The following is a 22,033-nucleotide window of genomic DNA, read 5'->3' as shown; positions in this document are numbered from 1 at the left end:
AACATGAATATAGGACATATCCAGAGACATTAACACTGTATACATACATAGAACTGTCATACAAGAAATAACATAGATTTCTGATACACTGGCAGAATTTCCATACCTCAAAAAGAACAGCACACAAAGAGAAGATGAGAGACTTAAGTATAATAATATTGATAATAAATCATCTATTTTGCCACATTTTGTCATATATTTTCTTATTGAAACAAATGTTCTACCTTTAAGTAAGAGAGAATTTGAGGGGGTTTGTTTGTTTGTTTGTTTTTTCTTCTATGCTGTATCTTATTGTTGCTATAAGGCTATTTTATGAACAGGAAGACCTTGTTTTTAATAAGCTGAAACTGAGCCTAGTTAAGTAGAAATGACTGTGGGAAATAGAGACATTTCAAAGCATACCCATGATAACAATAAGCAATGCCCTCTGTGTCTGGTTGATGATGCAGAAAGGATATGTAGAGATGACTGCATACACAGAAAAGGATTGTATACCTTTTCAGTGTGTATAGTACATAAAAGGAGATAATTTGTTGATAAGATTTGGAAACAGATCAGTGCTGCATAGTGAGATAAGAGCAATAATATTACTTAGTGTGTGATCAAGGCCTAAATCAGAGAATTAAAGGCTGGATTGCAAAATACGCTGGAAAGTTTCTGTGTTTGTGGGTCAGATTACTTGTTTCTTTCAAGTCACTTAGCAATGACACAGTACTTTGTTTTCTTACGAGCACACATACTTCGAGTATGTAAAATTATCTTGTTTATAAAACCCATATGAAGACTACAAAGGCTATGTAAGCAAAATCCAGCATTGAAAACTGAAAAAAAAGAGAAAGTTCATATCGAATGTATCCAATGCACACCTTTAACTGTATTAACTGTATCCCTTTATAGATATATATTTATGAATTTTTAATTCAATTGAATAAGGAAGCAGGTAACAACCAGAAGACACAAATGTAACTAGCAAGCTGTGTGGTCATTCACATAGTTTTTAGTTTCCTTCTTTCCTTTTCTGTCTTGAATTCTACTGTATACGCAAATACATTTTAACTCAATGTAAATTACTCTGTCTTAAGAACTGAATGTGGGATCATATTCATTTAAATATTCAAATACAGAGTCCAGAAGGCTCTTTAAACAGAAAAAAAGGAAATTGAATTATTTCAAGACAGTAAAATACTAGTAGGAAATTAAAATTATACAATATGCTGATTCACAGAGGAACCACTGCTAGGCAAGTTTCCACCACAAGAAAAGTATGCATTGCACTACAGAAGTATTGCTGAATTCTAACCACAATCAAACTTCCTCACAAGGGACTTCCTGTACAATTTTAGCTGATACTTCTGTACCAATGGATAAGTAGATGAAATACATATGAATGGTAATAAAATAGTGGTGGAGACTTACTACTCCTTTCAGGGATAGGGTATTTTCTCCTTAAAGATGTCAGTAGAATATGTAGGCCTTTGCTATCAAATGGTAGAAAAGCTTGCTGAGGCAGGATGCAAGAAGCTTGATGGATGAAAGCAATGATTTTTGTACATGTATAATACTACTAAAAATTTGTGAAATAAGGGCTGTGTACATGTATAAAGAAGTAGAAAAATAACACTAAAATACAGCTGTACCATCTTCATAACTCATGAGCCATGACATACTGCAGAGATCTAGAGCACTACTATGCAATATTGAATTCTACCATTTATCTTAAACTAGGAATAAGCGAAACGCTGAATTTCATTAAAGCTAGCAAGGGAATCCTCTTAGTTGTTCCCAAGAGGTAATTTTGAACAGGAAAACAAAACTGAGCTTATACTCAGGGTTGCTAGGGAATGAAATGAGACTGTTGCTAAGGCAAAATAATACCTGAAAATTCCTGCCATACATTGTCCAAAGGATAGTTTGATCTTCCATTTTGACTCAATGTTACTACTGGGCTGAATACACACATACTGTTGCTAAGGGCTGATGTTGTTGCCAGGTGAAAATGGCCTATATTAACCTGCCACGAATATCTAAATACATTGATGGAGGTGTGCTGTTAAGAGATAGGAGAAACATGTCTTGGAAAATTGGATGATCTATTATTTCTTATCCACTATATAACAGTGAAGTGACTTTGCTTACTCTTTGTACGCATGAGCTCTAACCCATAAAAGTAACAATAAAGTAGCTGACTTAAAAACGATGATAGTATTAAATGAATGTTTTGTTCTATAGAATATAAATCTTAATCAGGCATTCAATAGAACATATCAAATTGTTACTGAGGGGATATAACTGAAGTCAGCTGATAACCCCATATGTAGTTCAGACTAACAAAAACCATATTACCTTTAAAATGGATTTTTTTCAGGCTGTTCTTTCTTCTTTAATGTTGTGAAATTTGAGTACCATTATCTCCAAAACAACTAAAAATATGCTTCAAGTAAAATAATGAAATAGATACTTGGAATGCAAATGAATAGGGTCTTTAATTGCTGTGTGTCACATACGTAACAGACATTCTTTCTTAGGTGCTAGTTTAAGTGCAGTCTAATGCCTTTCTGGCAATTTGCATAGTATTGCCAATAATACTTCCTAGTATAATCTTGCTTGTAAAATCTTGTCATTCTTAGTCACTTCAGGGAGCAGCTCTTTGCTTATAAATCAAATAGAGAAAAGAGACCAGCAGAAGCCATTAGACAAAAATATCCACACAGGAGAGCCTGAAAAACAGTTGCAAAATCCTGATTTGATAAAGACAATTACAATACACTACCAGCATATAATTCTTGCTTTCATTTGTCAGTATTGAGTAAAAAACATTGACCTCACTATGCTACAGAAAAATCATTTGTATGGAGATTAAATTAGAAATGTGAAGAAAATTAATTTACACAAGGGAATAGCCAAATTACAGTGTTCAGCTGCAAAGTTTTTTTCTTCCTTAGGACACTTTCTTAAAGCCATTCTACCATCTCCTATGTCTTCCAAGGCAGCTTAGTTCTTGCATTTGCCAGGCTTTGAGAGAAGGTTGTAAAGAGTCACTTAAGAGTATGATCTCTAGGAAACATCTGCCTGCTGTTCTACCTAAACTCAAAAGCAACTGTTGAAGTCACGAAAACTAAGAAAGCACATGACTGCTCTTGTGTTGTGGAAGCTTATGTCTGTATGCTTAACTTTGAGTGACACATTATTTCTTCTCTGCACCCCAATCTATTTTCTGCATCACTAAGCTTACAAAACTCTGCATAAATTTTCCTTCTCAGCTTGTTCTGTAATCCTTTGAACACACTGACTTCCTGTTCATTCCTTCAGCCAGTAAGTGCCAGCTGTTGGGTCCTGGAAACAATTTTATTTAGGTGAAGAAAAAAAGTGAAAAAAGAAAAAAAGTAGTTAATCAGAAAGCTGTGAAAACAACAAAAACCTTGTTACTACATTGAAATATTTCAGTCAGAGTGTTTGACTCAAGTAAAAGAAATTACTATGATTTCCAACATACAAACCAACTTAAACTAGATCAGTTTCCCATGAAAAGATAAAACTCTGAGTGTTTTCATTCTATAAACTAATCCATTTTCAATTGTTCTGTTATGCATGAAACAGAGTTCATGCTGAGAAATAAAAAAAAAAAAAAGAATTAAATTAATTATCTCAGTATATTTTGCTATATTGTATCTGTCAAAAATGTCCTGATTTTTAATAGGAAACACACAACACCCCATGCATGCCCCTTCATATTTTTACAACTTATATAACAGGTTTACATTTTCAATACCCAGAATAAAAGTATTTAAAATAATTCTGTGCTTATGTGATTTTAGTAGATGCCTATTAATATGTGCATATATTATTAACAGTGAGTAACTATTGGTATGAATTACATTGGCTTCCAGAAGGCAGTGCCTCCACAGTGACAGAGGAACCTCATCTTTATGGAGAAATGCAGTGGGAGGGAGGTTCACCTTCACATGGATCTGCAGTCCCCGATGCAGACCTTGAAGTTACGTGAAAACCGATGATATGGAAGAGAATGACCCTTCTGGGTAGAAGTGGATTAATGTCTTGCCTTACTCATGAAGCACGTGCTCCCTACCCCTTCCTGGCAGTAAGAAACACACAGCAAGTCTCACTGGCATGAACAGCAACAGTGGTATCTCCTCTCAAAATCTCTGCATTTGCAGGTGTGAGGGTAGGATTCAGCCATTGCATAGGTGAAGGAAGTATCAGAAATTATAGCTTTCCTAGAAAGTCTATTATGTCATACCCGCTTCGGCAAGAAACAATATTGCTGACAGTATTTGCCCCTTGTACCAAAGGTGTCATCTTTTACATTCAACCCAGCTTGGTATTCCCAAGTAATTATTCTGAAGTGAGTAAGAGTGGCCTAAATCTCACTTAAGTGAACATTGCCCAATGCCTGCTATCTGGTGGCTGGAGTAAAGATGTGCTGGCTTTTTTTTGGTCATGGGACATGGAACCTCAGAGGTCATCACTGATGTTATTATATAAGTCTCCAAAAGAAGTATAAACATCTTCCTAGCAATTCAAATGTCCTTCTGAATTTTCTTCCTAGCAATTCAAACGTCCTTCTGAATTTTCCAGGCTCCTCAGGTGCTTACACCTCTTCTGTTGTTGCTTGACCTGTCACTATTTATCAAAACCAGAGATATACAGCAGATTTACTAGGGCTTAAAGAGTAACCTTATTCTTGAGAAGATGGATCCACTTTTTCATCACTACTTTACTTGGTACAGCTGATGCCTGAGCAAAGAACAGAAGAGGTGTAAGCACCTGAGGAGCCTGGAAAATTCAGAAGGATGTTTGAATTGCTAGGAAGAAAATTCAGAAGGACATTTGAATTGCTAGGAAGATGTTTATACTTCTTTTGGAGACTTATATAATAACATAAGTTCAAAGTGAAAAGTCACTTTTACATGCCCCATGTCAGCTGGACCACTCCAGGTAACATCTTCAAATTCCTGTAATATCTGGAGTCTGGAGACTTATGATTGTTATTTTATTTTCCAGTCCATAATGTTCAATCTTAACTGCCTACCTATTTTTCTCAGAAACTATGTTCCCTAAGGGAAAAAACAGTTGTGAAGAGCAACTTGTCATTATGCCTTAATGATATGTAAAAGAATATTGAGGCCTAATTCAAATGAAAAGTACTGCAGTGATTAGTTGGTGTTGTTGTTTATTGCACTAATAATAGCAATCCAAGCAAAACTTCCCATAACCAGTATCTACCTATATAAACCCCCCCAACACTGTATTTTATTTTAAATCACTGAACAGGCCCATAATGAAATCAGACAAAAATGTTCTTTTTGCACCAGGATATTAATAAAATTGATATGGTCACAGTGATGACATGACCAGCAATAATTGATTTTTAATAATTTCCATAAGAGAAGCCAAAAGAACTAGCAAGATCTAAAGCCATAACAGAAGAATTCAGAAGGGTGTATTTTCCCCCCTTTAGCTTTCTAAGCTAGTGCTGTCTAGAACTGCAGGGTCTTTGTGATCAAATTTATGTAAATATTTCCTCCTTGTAAGGAGGAAAAAGATTTTACATTGAATTGATGGAGCAATAGCTTCTTCTTCTCTTATTTCCTCTCCTACCATAGAATTTTACACTCAATTTATCAGGCAATTAAAACTCAAATCAACAGGCACATAGCAATTATGTTATAAGAGGAATATATTGCAAACAAAGGCTTGATTAACTCCTCAACATGGCAGTAAACACTGTTGCTGGGGTCTGTGTATCATCCTGATAACAAAATAAACCTTTTTTTTTTTTCTTTTTTCCTTGAATTTCTCTCTCTGGGGAACAGTAGGAAGGATGTGATTCAGTTCTAGCAAAGCTTTGGCCCTTCTGATTTTCTCCATTAATAACTTCATGACATCCTTGTAGTCCATCTGAGTTGCCTGCCCCTTCTTCCAGAGGTCATAAAGATCCAAAGTTGGGTGGCTAGTTGATTAAAATAAAGCCCTGACTTTCACATACATACAGAAAAGATAGACTAAAAACTTCTTTTCTGTCATTAATCCCTGAAATTGACAGTTCTGCCTGGGGGGTTGAAACCTAGTTTCTAATGAATCAACTGGAAAATACCTAGCACCTAAACCTCCCAGTGCCTTCTGTGAGAGCATGATTTTACCTTGAAATGAATAGCTATATAGATATCCTTATTACTATTGAGTTACTGCTTACATAATAAAGAAAACTAAACAAACTTTCCAGAACATACTGAAATAAATGTCTGAAGTTGGTTCCGTGAGTACTCATTTACTACTGACTGTTTGCATGTGTGTTACCATAGTCTTAGGAAGGTCCATGAATACAAGCCTAGGTGAAGGCTTTCTCTTGATATTGAAACCCAGTCTAGTCATATACTGCCAAAGAACAGGGAGTATTTGAGTACTGAAAATAATAGTTTAGCTCTATTAATTATCACAACAGTGGAGTCAATGAAATATATAATGAAAGCTGAACAGATTTTGCAGAATTTCTTAGGGTATTTGATAGAATAGTTTGAGACCTTGAAAAGTATCTATTTAACTAGTTAATCTTTAGTATTTCTGTTTCATATGATAATAGCAATAATTGAATGGTAGTGTTATTTACAGAATTGGATTGCTGCATACAGTAGTTCATAAGTAATGACAGAATTCTGACTTAAGAATTTTCTGGTATAAATTAAAGGTAAAAAATCAAGAGCACTCATGCTGTCTTTATTCTGTTATCACTGACTGTGATCATAATATTTCTACTGCCTTAGTAAAACTACAGCCTGAATATATGTACTTACCATCAGTGCCTCTTTATTCTTTAAAGAACGACCACAGAAAAAAGTAAAAGAAAATCAGAGGATAAATTATGTTGCAATGTATACTTTCTGTTAGTTTTGTGTTTATGGCATATCTCTAAGTTTGTGATGGAAGAGTAAGTGGTGGAAGACCAACTGCAGAGATCTATGAAGAAGAAACAAGGCCACGCACCATGTGAAATGCAAAAAACCAATCCATATGCAGATGCCAGACTGAGAAAAAGAGATGAGAATGAAGGGAATCTTAGAAAGCACAAATTGGGGCACAAATTGACAAACTGTGGAACCCAGAGGTGGATAGTTTAAAACATGCAGTTTCAAAAGAACACATTCTACTAGCGATTGAAGAACTATAGCAATGATGAACACCTAGTGAATTAGTGTTAAGATAGCAGCAAGAAGCAGGATTTTTTTACCTCTTTCTGGACTCATGCCAATGCATGCATGAGAGAGTTGAGGGTTGTGAAACTGCAACCAAACTGATTCTTTCAGAAATTGTGAAACATCCTTTCCACTGTCTCTACAAATTCTGATGTCAGCCATGATGTACAAATGCTGAACTACTGTGTAAACTATTGTGTTCCCAACATTTACCTCTGAATGGGTGTACCAGTAATTTCACAATGGTTGTCTTACAAAAACTACCTTTGTGAAATTCAAAGCTCAATAATTTGGAATACAAAAAGACATTTTGAGCTGAACTTCTCTGATTGGTTAGGCTAAGGGGACCTTGCAAAATAGAGTGAGGATTCCTACACTGTTTGAATTCTTCCCAAGTGGGTGTGGAAATAACACCCTTATTTAGCTGAAGTTAGGCTGCGTGAATCCTGTAACTGAAGGAAAAGAGTATGTAGCTGTCACCTTGATTTAAAAGTCAAGGGAGTCTTTGAAACTAGTTTTCTAACCTGAATTCGCAGTGTTTCAAGTTTATCTTCTCATAGTAGATTTCCATATGTCACTCTACATGGTGCTTTTATTTCAAATGTTTGAGGTACAGCATACTCAAAAACTAGATATCTTCTGCAGAGTTACTGCACTGCTCTTCCATATTGCTTTTTGCTTGGGATCCTAGATGATATAATGTGTCATGTTGAAAGACTATACAAAAAGCCTTGCTATCCTCTGTTCAGTCAAATGAGAGAGTAAAAAATAAAAAGGAATGAAGATTGCATGTTTTTTATTTTGTACTAAGTTGCCATATCAGATCTGAGAAACACAGAAATCCTGTTTGACTAATATGGATAAATTAATTGATTACTTCCTTGAAATGACCTGAAAAATTTAATGAGTTTATAAATTCAAATTTTGTAAATTAGCTTTTGAATTTATTGCTAAATCTAATCAGAGATGTTCCTGATCTATAGAAACATATTTTCTTACGAGTGGCTATTTATAGGAATAAGAAAACATGCATGAGTAAATCTGAAAAAAATCTTTCTTTACTGATCAACCTTTACTGACATACATTATAATGATATCCAAATTTAAAGTCATTTTTAAGAATGGAACTGACACTTTTATAATAAAGAAATGTGCACACTGCATATGTATTCATATTTCAATACTACAATGCTTTCTCTTGCTGTAGTGTTTTATTTTGTAAGCACTAATAATCATCTCTCACAGCGTTCCCAGAGGCACATAATATCAGTATGAATATCCCTAGTATTCAAAGGAGAAATGGCATAGTCTTCTATCAAAATGTGTCTGATAAGGTAGCATTTGGTGAGGGGTGAAAGTGGAATTGAATATTTTATGGCAGCAATCATTTGAAATATTTTTCAGAAACACAAAGTTCTACTGCAGTAATTCTCACTTTAAGGCGTAGCTACTTCATTCAAAAACAGCCCAGAGAGTAAAAATAATTTATTGGCTATCTGGAGGTGCAACTCTTTGCTGCTTTGCATTTTTTTTATTTTTCTCATTGCAAAATAAATCAATTTGTAAATCTCCAAGGCCTTAATTTTGTCTAGTAATTGAAAAATAATGTCCTTGTTATCAATTGCACTTTAATATGAACAAAAGTCATTTGCAAAAAATGCTACAATTGAGTGAGATCACCAACATTTGACATTTAGTCCTAACATTTTTTTCTCGATAATTGTCTGTTTGTCTCAGAAATATACCAAGGTACTTGAAACTGCAGTTCTTTATCCTTTTGAAAAAGCTGCACACATCAGTATTTGCAGACAGAGAAGGCCAGTTCTTTTTATTGTACTTTGAAATTCTTACTTTTTTTCTAAATGCAAAGGTATCTACTGCTCAGGGCAAAGTTACCCATAACAAGCTTCCTCATCTCTGAATTGCTAGACTCAGCCAATATGCTGCTTGCTTTCCAACAAATGTTACTATGATTTAGGCAACAGCGAACCTCATGAACAAGCTTTTGCCATTCTACTAAATAAGGAGGACATTTTCAAGATCTGTTGATAATGAAAACTATTCAAAAGGCAACAAATATATATTAAAAATAACTGTCCCTCTGGAAAGAAAGAAAATAAACAAGCTGAAGAACAAACTTTCCTCTTGCAATTTGAAATGAAAGAAAAAATCCCAAACAAACTAAACAACAAATCCCTCCTTTTCTGATAACAAAAAACTTGTATTCCATTGTGGAGTTCCTGCTTCTCCTTGAAAAATCCAGTTCAAGATGGGATGCACATTGATATCTTGATTATGCTCTGTCTTCGTGCCTTTGCATACACAAGTTTTGTCTACAAGAATAAAAAAACTGCTGATATATAAAATATTCAGGCTTCAACTGAATCACTATTTGCAAGGAAAAATGATGCACATTTTGACACCACAAGCTATAATTACCTATTCCTAATTAACTTACAACTGCATCTACCAGTGCTACTGGTGCTGTATGCTGTTGGATAGAACTGCTGAGACAATTCCCAACTCTATGAGAAATAGCTAATGTTCCTTTAAACAGTTTAGAGACTCTATCTGCTAGAGGACCATTATAGTTTTAACCCATCTGTTTCAGTACAACTGTTCAACACTTTATTCTATGTACCTAGCCAGAAACTCAAGTAAGGTCTTTAACCTGGAACCTGGTTTCCCATTGTTCTTCCAAAACACAACGCTTTTAACAAATTTTGTCATTTTATTAATTCCGTGTTCTCTTGCTCCACATATTTGTAATGGTGGATGAACATCAATGGGAAATTGGTAGAAGTTTTTCCACTAAATGGTAACTTAATATGTAGAGCTATCAACACCAAGATTTTACAGCAAAACGTGATCTGAATCTTGCTTGGATCTACATACTCCTTTTTTAGCCCTTCTGTAGACTGTGTGGAAGTGATTGATTTTTAGCTGAGATAGCTTATAGTTGAATATGACACACCACACTTTAGCTCATGTAAGGCACAAGTAACTTCTTTGTGCTGTGTGGTGATAATACTGCTGATGCTCTTAAATTGCCAAAAGCTGCTAAGACCACACACACTGATTCATATATAAATAATATTCCTAATCAAATGATAATTATAATTATATATGTTAATATAATTAAAAATAATTAACGAAACGTCATTTCATGTAGTTAACCAACTAGATTCACACTGCTTTCTCATACTTATTTGTGCCAAATGATGTGTCAGATAAGTAGACTATTGAATGTTACTGGTGTTCTAGTTCATAAAGATAAATTATCAAACCCATGAAAAACATGATAAATAAAGGCAAATCCAAAGTGCGTGACTCAGTACTGAAGACATTTCTCTATATTTTTCCACACATGTTTTCATGTATGGTGAGACTGGACTGAAAGACAAAGTGAGCTCTTGGATATTCACAATGATTTTTGCTTCAGGAAAGCTGCACCTAGAATGTAATTTTCACAAGAACATACTTGTTTCATGAACTAAAACTAATTTTCACAGGTCTGTGTTCTAAGCGTATCACTAGAAGTTGCATGCATCAACAAAATGTCGTGCTGAGTAATTAACTCTCTCACAAGTGCTTCCTGCAAGTGCTCCTTGCTGTCATGCAAGGAGGAGTATACATACCTAACTACTTATGTTAATCATATTTTGTTGTCTAATTCTCATTCTAATCAGTTAACAGTTTTTCCATGTATTGTAGGTGAACAACTAAACAGCAGCTGAAATCTCTTTAACTGATTCTATGACTTGCAGCTGTGGCTTGATCTTACCTTAAACAAACAATCTTAGATAAACCTATTTTTTTTAAATCAAACATCTCAGTGCCAAGCTGTCTGAAAATACTCATACTCAGATTTGATTGTACGGTCTTAAGAAATGTTTTTGTAACTAAGTTCCTTCTGAACAGTAAAAATTGATATCACATTCTCCTCAAAGATAGTATATTTTCAGGGAGCATTTACAGAGTAGCATTTACATACAAAGACTCACTTTTATTGTACTGAGTTATGTCTTCCAGAATAAGAGTGTGCAGGTTTGAAGAACAGCAGAAGTGCTATTAGAATTGCATGTTGTGTAGTGAAGGCAAGGTTTACTATTTTGTGACATGCAGTTTCTATGGATAGAATTAGGTAAACACCAATTATGATCTAATTGACTGGACAAGTCACTATGTCATCCATAAATTGCGATCAAATACACTGCATTTCTGCTCTGAATTAATTAGATCCAGAGATGATAACCTTTGTGAGTTTGGAAAGGATTACAAAAATTATGAACCATGTTTTAGAAAATGAAATTTTATTTTGCCCTTATGTTAGACAGAAGTTGGGAATACCCACTTGGATAAATTAATCAGGAAATTGCCAACAGTAGTTTCCTCTTCCGTAGCAGGAACCACATTTAGAATTAATTGGGTCAGCTGGCCTAGCAAGCAGATGTCCAATTATGTCATGGAACAGGGGTCACAGTGTCTCTTCTTAGGTAAAACTTGTGAAATATTCAAAATACAGCATAGCGCTGACGTACAGCTTACACATTTACACTTCGCATCTTGTTAGGAAGGCACTTTGAAAAGTAGCTGTGAAAATGAGGCTATTAAACAGTATTATTTCTAGGGACAAATACAATTCAGCAAACATTTAGCAAATGTTTTCAAATCTGGCAACTAGTCTGCTCAGAGGGGGATCTCTTTACTTGAGAGTGTATCCCTAGGTGGTGAGTAAAGAGAAATGCTTGACTTGCTATCATATCTCTAAACACATCAGATAACTATGCCCACCAGCCCACTTGGACACAGCAGTGGGTTTGACCATCTGCTCCCAAATATGACTACAACTCCACAGCTCCTCAATTTTGGCACTGGAATTCATGAGAAAAAAGCAAGGGGTACTAAGAAATACTGGGTTCAGACAGGTGCCTTGGAAATTTACCCTTAGTAACATGTGTTGTTGTAACAGTAACATGCATCCATTTCCATAGTGCTATGAAAATGCACAATTTGTGTTGGCATGGGACAGCAGAAGGTTGTCACTTCTGGTTAGTATCACTTTCTGTAGAAACTGTTCATATACTGAGTACTCCAGACCAAAAGATAACAGAAAAGCCCTGCTGAACACAAAATAAAAACATCACACTGCACAATGACACATATAGAAAAGGTTATGTAGGAGTCAAATTTTCATTCTCTGCTACCTTCTAGAAGAGGGCAAAGAGGACAAAAGGCACAACTATACCCCCTCCTGCATTCACTTAGTTAATCAAGAAATCTTTACAAGAGATTTTGCAAAATGTGCATAGAAGCCACTGTTTATGAAGCAGTCATACAAAAGTGACATTATGGTCAAACATTGCTCCTTTTTCCTTCAAGGACCATCCTAGAGCACTCTTTTGCTTTTCTGGACTCTCTTCTTTTGAAGAGCTGTGTCTGTCCTTGCTGCTCCCTGGAAATGGTACGGGTAAGACAACAACCTTCCAGGTGCTATGACATCTCAAGTTTTTCCTTTTGAAGAAGGCTTAGGAAGAAATAACTAAAAGGAGATGATATTCTTGAAAGCAGAATGCTTTCTTAGCAGCTATGCAGAAACACACCTGGAAAAGTATGGTTAACTATGTTACTTTCCATGAAATCCAGGAAGGAGAACTGAAGATTATAGATATCCATGAAATTAACAAAGTTGCCAAGGAGGACAGAAAATAATGCCAGAGTCAGCAAAAGAGAACATTAGGATTTAGGTTAGTAAAGAAACAAGGAGCTCATATGGAGGAAATAGTTTTCCTTGTCATCAACAGAATGGAAGTTCAGTCTGCACTCCAGTTTTTCTGTGTGTACAGAAGGTAAATGCTGGGGAGCATTTGTGAGTACATAATATTCTAAGTTCTGTAATACTATATGCTTTCCCCATTTAGGAAAATAAACCAATGAGAAAATGGTTCATCATTCAATTAGAAATTGGTTGAGCTTCTAGAATGTTGTATGGTCTGATGTCATGCATTTCATTTCATGCATTTTGTTTCACCACTTTTTAAAAAAGATATTTATTCTTTAGGCTTTTAAGCACTGTGTGTCTTTCTAGTTTAACAAGCCATTCCAGGCTGGCTAGCTCATTTCATTAGCTTCCATAGGCTATATATATTTAATAAAATGTTTCAAGGTATAAAAAACGTTCCATTGTTGTTCCCTAAAGGAATAGGATTAATTAAGCTTCCTGGCTAAATTCCTCTGAAATAATGAGTGAGCCACTTGTTACTATGTTGGATCTCATGTGAAACAGGTAACAGATTTTTGAAAAGGAGGCATTCTACAATGTCTATCTAAGAATTGCAGTGCAAAGCTCTCTGCTAACTCAGTGGACTGCCCTGGAGATTGAAATGCTGCCGAGATCTTTCAGGAGAGTGTGGTCTGTGGCCAAATCTCAGAATGCCCATATGTCATATTTTCTCAAGAAGGTCTTAGGAGGCAGTCCTAAACTTATTTCCTCCCTTTCATTTGCTGGAAGGTTATGAAAGCAACTATTGAAATCTCTCACAGAGGAACAAACACGTGACATCCCTGTGGTGCTTAGAGACAGGGTTAGTGGTGTACTTGGCAGTGCTAGGTAACAGTTGAACCTGATTATCTTAAAGTTGTTTTCTAACCTGCATGATTCTATGATTCTATGACATTCTTCCATAGCTTTTCTTGTTTGGAATGGTGAATTATTTTTCAGCACTAATTTTCTCCCTTAGGCTGATAAGCAGGATCTATTTGCCTTTCTCACTGTTAGCCTGTTTTGAGTCCTGTGACACTGAGATAGCTACTTATGGAAATCAAACATGCCTTTTCTTGTATAAGTTTGTACTTAAAATCAACCACCGGATAATCACCCTCAAGAGAACATGCAGCATGCTCTTTCCCATCTTCCATCAAAAACTATTCTGAAAGTTTAAACTTTCTGTCCAGTATGGAATTATATCTCTTCAAAAGCTACCTGTTCAATATATACACAGAGAAGCTAAAGATCTCCCTCCTCTTGGATTCACGTCTTCAGTTAAATGATATTTTGCATTAAAAGCACTGTTTTCTCTTTTGTCTTGATAGAACTCATCAAGTTTGTTTTTGTCTTGGATGACGGACAGACTTTATATATTTTTACTTTCCTTGTACTTTTTGTTGAAGTTATTTTGAACTGTGTAACAGTAACATCTCAAAGGCCAACTTTATTCTTCATGTTGCAGAAGAGTCTCCTTGCCAAAGTTTAAGCCAGGTCAGAACACATTCAAGCACTCTGACTATAAAAGACAGTATTCTATCTCTCCTACACAGGATGTACAACTGTGCTATGTGCAAAGCAATGGAGAATCAGACACCAGGATTTCCAGGCTTCCTACTAGTTATGAAAGACAGATATGATTTAATGATCAAAAATGTGATACGATCAGGACTTACAATCTTGACATGGGTTGCATTTTGACAATGACTATAGAAAGTACTTTTCCTGCAGTAGTCCTCACAAAGGCGTATTTTATGAATGTTTGTTGTCAAATAAGAGTGAAAACCAGCTGAAATATTACTGCTCTGAAACCTGTGCTCTGGGAGTATTAACCTCTCTGTACTATTAATTTCGTATATGATAAAAAAGTCAGGTATTGAAGTTTTATTACTGTAAAACCAGTAGAACTACTAATATAAAAATACTCTGTGGAAGAAAGCTTTTTTTTTCCTAACCTTTTACCACCCCATACTAGTTGGTTTCACACTGCTTTATGCTTCTTGGGAAGAATGCTGTATGAGAGGGACTTCTCCTAGCAAACTGAAAACTCTCTCCTTTATGATCCTTTAGATTACAATAGATAAAATATGACTGAAATTGTTGTTCTTCACAATTTCTAAAGGTAAAGTGAATATACAATTGTGTCAAGTTTGATTCTCATCTGATTGAATTTCAATCTGTCAGTTTTAGATATAGGCTTTCATGGCATTCACAATGTCATAAATGAATGTCATCAGGCCAAATCAGTATTTCCCTTGACACAGAACAACACATTTTGCATAATGATCCGGGAGAGAGGACTAGTTATGTAGAAGGAAACAGATGTACACAGAAGACATTCAGTGGGTTACCAACTTAACTTTTCATCTCATCTTGAGGAAGTGACATTCATGTTATCCAAAGCTAATACGTCTGTACCAATTGTGCTCCTGATCATTGAGTTATACTTGTCATCACACCTGATTCTTAAAGCTAATAAATTAATTATATGTAATTGACCCATATTTCCAAAAAATCTTAAGACCTAATTAACTGCTTCTTGGAGACAGTAAACCAGTTCTCCTGGTAAAAATTGTCATGAAAGCAGCCATACTGACAGCCTAGGATAAGTTTTTTGTCCCACATTGGGCCAAGAAAGTTCTAGCATGATTCTATTCTACCTTCTCATACAAAGATACTTCAGCATTTAGGCCAAGTTACTCTATAAAGAAACGATTTATACCAGACAGAATTTGAATAAGGCAAGTATCAGTGTGAATTAAACCAACCTGAGACCCTTCCTGGATTTAGTATTGAGCAGAGGCTCACCGTATCTCATTGCACTTGGCAGAAGCCAGATTAATTTGCCTCAGCCTTCATCACCTCAGTGGAAATTTTGCTCACTGTTATGGCCAGAACTGATTTCCTTTCCAAAAGCAGAATATTTAAAATGGTCAGGTCATAACTGAAAATCTGTCTCAGAGTCTTGGGCATGTCTACTTGGCACATATTTCTAGCAGCAAACTAACAGTGGTGGTAATCATAGACAAGCAAATAATGGTTGTATTGGTCAAGAGGCAATTATGTTTTATTTCTTATAGTAATTTTATGTGTATTGCATTTTTTTTTTTCACAAGTTGTACTCTTTAGAAATGATGTAATGTTTTTTTCCAAAGTTTGCTTTGGTTTTCATTCAAAGAAAAAAGAATATTCAGAGTTTAAAATATTTTGGGGTTTGAAATTGTTTTTAAGCTTCCTTCAAGTGAAGAAATCCGGGAGAACATTGTTTGTGTTTTTTAAATATGTCACAGTTCCATCCAGTGTTGTATAGGAAGATGGTATCAGTAATCTTGTCTAAATATACTTTTAACCTAGGAAACTAAAGCATCTGGTTAAACAATAGGGAAAATGTAAATACAGCAAAATTATCTTTCTGCTTCTCTCTGGTCCTTCAGCAAATGGAGAAGCTGGTATGCATTTAAGCTAAACCCAAATACAGTCATCTAATACTAACTTAATCGCATTTCCTCCTAGGACAAATGACTGATTAGACAGGGTATTAAATATTCATTTTTCATCTGTCTCCAATCTCAAGCTGCTAACACCAAATACCTTTATTGTTGAGGGTTGTTTGGGATGCTGTACAAATACAAAGGTGAAAGAAATCATACTTGGGCAAAAGAAATCATTCAGGAGTACAATTCTAAAGAACATTCCGTACTGACATAAAAAAAAAAAAAAAAAAAAAAAAAAAAAAAAAAAAATAGAGATCCCCTCGGTATGTTTTCTGAAGTATCAGGCTAGAGGAATATATACAATGAAATAAATAAACAAACTGAATGCTGTGTGCCAGATTTGAGAACAGTGGGTCAATGATGCCCAGATGGTCTTTTGCATTTCCTGTTTCTCCAGTACATGAGATTTATTTGCAAAAGAGATAAAGAGCTACACATATGCCATCAATATACTTACACAAGGGAAGAGGCTTAGTAAAATTTACAAAATGTTCTATCCTGAGTGAGAACAAAGCCATGGGAGAATATTTTTCTTAATACTGAACTTTCATATCTGCCTCCAAACCCATACTTAACACAGCTAACAGTGTGCTTATGTTTAAACCACACTAAATGGAGCATAGCTGTTCGTATTCTTGCATGGTAATACAAGTATTTTTCTGTAATTTTGTGAACCAAGGTATATCACATATTAAATATAAAAGAGTAGAATATACTATGGAAACAAATATACATATGCCAGATTTAGGTACTGCCATGCTTGGACTATTGTTCTGATACTGACAAGCAACCCGAACATAGAGGTGTTATTGTAATGGTGCTGCCAATGGTGCTATGCCCTGGTCTCGACTCATGTATGCTGTTGAATTTTAACATTAGAAGTCAGGGTAGGTTTGCAAAGAGTATTTTTTGACTTATCTCTTCCATACTTCAGTTTGTTTAATAATAAATAACAGTATTTGTTTTATATCAGAAATAAATTCATGAAAGGAAGAGTGTAACTTTCACATGCTTTTTTTCTCCTTGCTTTTAAACAATACATATCACTGATGTGATATAAGGAAAGATGTAGGAATATCATCCCCCTTTTAGTGAAAGAAAATACGGAATAAGGACAACCCTTGTAGCATCCTTGTAACAAATAACATTCTCATGGCTTAAATTCTGCAACTTGTTTTGCTCTGAATTCCCTCATGCTCCTGATCCACACCTGTGCTGTTCTTTGTTTGTTGCTGCCCCTCACTGCAGGTGAAATTCAGATTCCTCCCAACTACCTTCCTGCAAAGGCAACACTAGTATTAGTCACACGTTACATACCTCACATCAATTTTTCATGGCGTGAGATATGGCTAGTGTTGTACCTGCTACAGACATACTAACACTGATCTCTATGAATTTCTTTCATTCAACTACCATCACATTCCTTCTCAGCTTCTTCAGTTTAGCTGCAGGTACTGTTCAGACTACTAGTTTCCCTGCCATATCAGTATCAGGTGGCTATTCTTGGAAATTTGTTACTCTTTTTGTTATATTTACTGACTGTCAGTAGTCTGACTGGTATTTCATATTACTAGTGCTGTTATTAAACTGGATTTTCTGCAGCATGTCTTCACTGTTCAAGACATAGCAAATGAAAATACAAACTAAAAGCTGAATTTTGCACATAGTGACTATTACGAGGAACCATGCTGAAGTTTACAAAGCTTACTCACATTGAGAAGTGTTATGACCAATTGCAAAGGCCTGCAGGATAATACTCTAAGGCATACACAAAATTATCTTGATTAAATTTGAAAGACCTAGAGTAGAACCTGTGTAACATCATCTATGTGTTCCTGCTCTGGTGGGGGGATTGGACTAGATGATCTTTTGTGGTCCCTTCCAATCCCTAACATTCTGTCATTTTGTGAAGACAAATATTCACAACAGGAAATATTTCGGGAAAAAAAAAACAAACCAAACACCCTCACCAAACTTCAGTGAATTAGGGGTACTAGATAGATACTAGTAAGTTTGTTGTACTGTAGATAAAAATGAGAGAACATTAATATTTGTACATTTTTAACTGATCTGCCACAGCTAAATCAGAGAATCATAGAATTGTTTGGTTGCAAAAGACATTTAAGATCATTGAATCCAGCCGTTAAAGGCACTGGTGGGGATCAAACCAGATGCCCTGCAGACTGATATCCTGTGATCTGGCTAGTCGTCTAACATGATCGCTACCTCATATCATGCATAATCATATCACACATAGTGGTTTCAGACAATAAAATAGGAGATTAGTGAAAGAAAAGCTTGAGTGTTCACTTAGATATATTAGAAGATTATTATACAAAATCAAACTATATTGCACCTGTCCTCTATTAAAAAACTCTTTCACTTGCAGGAGTGAATGACCAGTCAACAGCTAACCATCTAACCTTCTAACATGATCTTTTAAAAGGGCCAAATACAATTTCATTTCCATAACACACTTAGATTTAAGTATGGTCTACCATACATGTTTTTCTTTTTCACAGAAGTAGGCACACAACTCTGAAATAAAAATAAAATTGAAGTAAAACAAGAGTGACGTGACAACTTTAGGTACTACTGCTTTTCATTTATAACTATGACAAGGTTAGTCTCCTTATGATGTATGAAATAATACACTTTTCCAGTGGTCTGAGTTAAGCACTAAACCATATCAACTAAATGGTAGAGCTCACAGCTGTTGCTTCTGGACTACTAAATTTTGCATATTCCAAATATAATTCTCCATTGTTTTCCACGTTTAAGTTGGGTATGATGCTATTTATGAAACAAAATCAGAAAATGCAGTGTTTTGAAGTAGTAAACACTGCTGTAGCAGTGACTGCACTGTTCACATTACTTTCTGCATGTAGGTCTGCCACAGACCTCTTACTTCTTGATGCTTTTTTCCAGAATAATAGAAAAAGTAGAGTTGCATTCACTCTGCCTATTCTGTTACATCAAATTATCTTTGAACTGCACTGGAGACCAAAATTTTGCTCTTCCCCTGTTCTTCCAACATATTTGTTTGTATTCTGGGTTTGACAGTGAATGGACTCACTTCAGTAGGAAAATTTGAAATTTGATGTACATCATGGCTGTCCTGTGCCTAAGTTCATTTAACTCAGGACAGTAATCTGTCCAAGCAGTCTTCATACTTCATGTACTACCTTACTGCCAATCCACCATGTCCTTACCTTCCTTCTCCTCTCTTATAATGTGCAGTATGCACAGAAAACATTTTCTGAAGACATCTGGGCATGAAGGAGAGCCCTACTTGAGACATTCAGGAAGATTTTTTCCAGACCAGTATCTTACAGAATGTGACTGTACTTACTGGATTTTTACAGACATATCTCCTGGAACAAAACCCAGCCTAAGAGCACCAGTTCTGGGAACAATGCATGTTAAAAACAAACAAACAAAAAATTTGGACCTCAGGATAACCTCAAAATGCACAGGTCTGTAGTCAGTGTTTTGGGTAGTGCATTTCACCACTACCCTGACAAGATGCTACAACAGAACCAGTGGTGCAACCCAGGAGCAGAGCCCTTGTAGCACAAGGCCTGGAGATCAGAGGAGCACAGATGCATATTTATTTTGGTTTCTACAGCTGATTTTCAGAATAAACTGTCTACTCCTGTTTTCCCTCTTCAGACTCATTTTCCTCCTTTCTTTAAAAGTAGCAGCAATCACTTTCAGGATGTCATTTGGATATCATCAAAACCCATCTTAACATGGCAGCTTTTTCCTTCATCTCCTCTATGACTGAGGTAATAATCTGCTGTCTTGTACAGGGAGCTAAGGTTGGCCACTGAGTGAGGCTGGTTAAAGATTTAAGGACTGCAAAAGGACATTGGCAAACTATGTAGCCTTTTAACAAGGTTCTGTGTTTAGCTGAGGCAACCTGTTTAAATTAACTAGATTCTAACCGGTCTTAAGTAAAAGCAGATAGTTAATGGTAGTGGTGAACAATAGCACAGACTCTTGTTGGGCAGTAGAGAAGGATAGAAGACAAAGCCGAATAGGACTCCAACAGAACTGAAAGACACAAATACGTGAAAAGACTCCTCTGACAAGAGTCTCTGTCATGGGACGCCTAGGAACAGAAAGAGTTACTTAGCATCTGTCCATGTAAGTAAGCATCAGCAGTCCTGTGCCTTGTCTCTAATTAACTGTCCCATAAAGCCTCCTCTTTCCAGCCCAGGTGTGGTAAGCTCAACAGAATGGGACATGGGGAGAGCTTTCATCTGTAGATGTCTGAGGTCTTACCACGCAGCAGTCATTGCATGAAATGAAAACCCAAACTTTAGCCACCCTGGTCTTGTCACCACTACTCATGTAGGAGGATCTTCCAAAAGGAACTTCGGAAGCAGACAAGGTCACTGTCCTTGTCCTGAAGTCCCCACTCTTGGGAACTCCAGGCAATGTCCCATGCAAATCCTGCTGAATCCTAAAGCTGCCATCCTCTCCACTGCTGAAGGTGTTAGCAGCTGTCTTGGCTCTGCTCTCTATCAACCCCTGCCAGTTCACCTTGTGCAAGTCATGGCTTACACAGAACTTCAGACTGTGCAGGAAAGCTGCAGGCCTCATCAGCTGACTTGGTAATAAAAGAAGCTCTGTGGCATGCTTAGAGTGGCGCTGGTACTTATTTCAATCCCGCTCTGAATATTCATAGATGTTTAGATGGCACTGTGGAAGGGTAAACCATACACAATTACAGGACTTGCTCATCAATTAAATCCTTGACTATTTCATTACTCTAGTAAAAATAAGTCCAAGTGAATAAATGTAGTGAACATAATTTTGGAAGCCAGTTCTAAAGCATATTGAGTATTGGAGTCTTCAAAAGATGGCCACTGGTGCCTCATAAGCTCAGGGTGGCATAAAAACTAGATTTTAATCTTCAGTTCCTTCCATATCCTAATTCCAGCTCTTCTGTTCCCAAGGAGAGTTTTGATAACAACTACAACAAAGGTCTGCTGCCTGTTGTATTGATGCCCTGTGTTTCATAGATTAAAAACAGAAAATACAAATTTTTGGTAGCAAGATCAGGAATTCATACATACCTGTACACTATGGAAAGATTAAGCCCCTTACTTTGGAATTTTTAGTGTCAAAAGACAACATTACATGAGCTTTTATATAGACTATTCACAGAATCACAAAATCACAGAATCACAGAATGCTAGGGATTGGAAGGGACCTCAAACGATCACCTAGTCCAATTCCCCTGCTGGAGCAGTAACACCTAGATCAGGCTACACAGGAATGTGTCCAGGCAGGTTTTTAACGTCTCCAGAGAAGGAGACTCCACAACCCCCCTGGGCAGCCTGTTCCAGTGCTCTGTCACCCTCACTGAGAAGAAGTTTCTTCTCAAATTTAAGTGGAACCTCTTGTGTTCCAGTTTGAACCCATTACCTCTTATCCTACCATTGGTTGTCACCAAGAAGAGCCTGGCTAGTTCAATCTAAATCTGAAAAGGCGATCAGTCAAAATTTTCCTGACTTGATCTGCCCTAGAAACATACCTTAAATAGGTATATACAG

The sequence above is a fragment of the Nesoenas mayeri genome (assembly GCF_963082525.1).
Source record: "Nesoenas mayeri genome assembly, chromosome: Z".
Lineage (NCBI taxonomy): Eukaryota > Metazoa > Chordata > Aves > Columbiformes > Columbidae > Nesoenas > Nesoenas mayeri.
Note: the sequence above shows the minus strand (reverse complement) of the source record.